Source organism: Papaver somniferum, chromosome 10, assembly GCF_003573695.1.
Source record: "Papaver somniferum cultivar HN1 chromosome 10, ASM357369v1, whole genome shotgun sequence".
Lineage (NCBI taxonomy): Eukaryota > Viridiplantae > Streptophyta > Magnoliopsida > Ranunculales > Papaveraceae > Papaver > Papaver somniferum.
The window spans coordinates 152799469-152801151 of record NC_039367.1 but is presented as its reverse complement, the minus strand read 5'-3'; the positions used below and the strand labels follow the sequence as shown (position 1 = coordinate 152801151).

The 1683-nt window shown below is 34.2% G+C and overlaps 1 long non-coding RNA gene across 1 annotated transcript; it reads left to right on the top strand.

The window, feature by feature from the left end:
• The first annotated feature begins 518 nt into the window (after positions 1–518).
• LOC113317918 lies at positions 519–783 on the top strand. Its single transcript, XR_003344124.1, has 2 exons — positions 519–599; positions 740–783. It is a non-coding gene; the product is annotated as an uncharacterized LOC113317918 (long non-coding RNA).
• The last annotated feature ends 900 nt before the right edge of the window (positions 784–1683 follow it).

Here is a 1683-nt window from a genome sequence, read left to right as displayed (position 1 = left end):
TGTGGAAAGTGATTAGTCAAGATTGCATGATGCTGTTTAGATCTCTTGAACACCATCAAAATGATTGTCGCTCACTAGGATTTCTATCTTATGCATGCTAATATATAAAATGTCAAATAGTTGTATCTCTTATATTTAGTTCTATCTCTTATATTTAGTTCTTATTGCTGACTATGTGTACTTCTCAGATATCGACCTTAGCTGCTCCTCCAGCTCTTCAGAAGCTAAGAGAGAACTTTCCTAGGTAAAATTTGCTGGTGATTTTTGATGTTTTATTGAATAGATGTTGATGCAGATGAGATGAGAGTGCAAATTGAAAGGGCACAATTATGCCTTTTTAGGTGTTGCAGAATGGTTAGTATGGCCTCTAAAATGCTACTAGACAGTATATTGGGTATTTTTATAGCGATTCCCTCTCCCGTGTTTGTTGTTCCTTATTGGACCTGTAGTCATTTGAACCTTACATTTTACGTTGTTACTCATTTCAGATTTAGACATCTTGCGATCGCAGGTTTGTTTGTAGGTTGGCTTAATTGATAGTGATCCTTAAACTTTGCAGTTTCAACCTAACAATGAAAAGTTTCTCAAAGATCCTATATGTAAGAACTAACTGTGCATTTCGCCTTTTATTATTCTGGTTCATTTTTTTTCTGCAGTTTGTTAAGTTCATAGTATCAATCTCGTCTCTTTGTGTTTCTCGTGAAAACTAACTTGTTTGAATCTCTTGGAAATTCCACAGGTGTTAATTACCAAGTATCCTCCAACTGCATCTATCCATTTGGGAAAAAAGCAGACTACAAGTTGTGTCATCATTTTTTAAAGAAATGATTAGTTTGTATTTTTGATCTTTTTGTTCCTCTAAAGATTATCTTTTTTTTTAAGAAATGATGTAAATTGATCTATGTGATATAATAAAACATGATTCAGTTTTTTATTTGGTTCATGATTTGTTTTAGTATCAATTTTAATTGTAATTTTAATTTTAATTTTAATTTCTATTTAGGATTATCTAAATCGAAATAGGCCAGATACTTCCGGCACCAGAACAACAGATGTAGCGTGGTAGCTCAAAAATGTAAGCAACCAACTTCAAGGCAAAAAGTTTGGTAGCTCAAAATGTAAGCAACCAACTTCGGTAGCTCAAAAACTTAAGCAACCAACTTCAGGGAAAAACATTTGGTAGCTCAAAAACGTAAGCAACCAACTTCAGGGAAAAACATTTGGTAGCTCAAAAATGTAAGCAACCAACTTCAGGTATTTCACTTGCTCAATTATGATTGGTCTATCTATGAAGTGATCAACATTTTACTTGCTTTATTTTGGTTGGTCTAGCTTTAAAGTGATCACTATTTTGCTTGCTCTAGGGAGGTCGGTCTAGCCATGAAACAATTAAGAAAAAAGACGCTACATGATAGTTGCTTGATTACTAAAGCGATTTCCTAGCTTCTCTAGACTTGTAGAAATCCCACCTTTTGCAACTCGAGAGCGAGAGCCAAATTAAGTCGCTTTAAGGGTTAGAGCGACTCAATATGGGCTTTTCCAACCAAAAATGCCTGGTCGCTTAATCCAACTTTTCTTGTAGTGATAACACTTTATGGGTTGGAGATAAAATTTATTTTCTCCTAATATTTAGGATTTTATACCTAGAGGATGTCTTAAAAGTGATCCCACATAGGAAACATC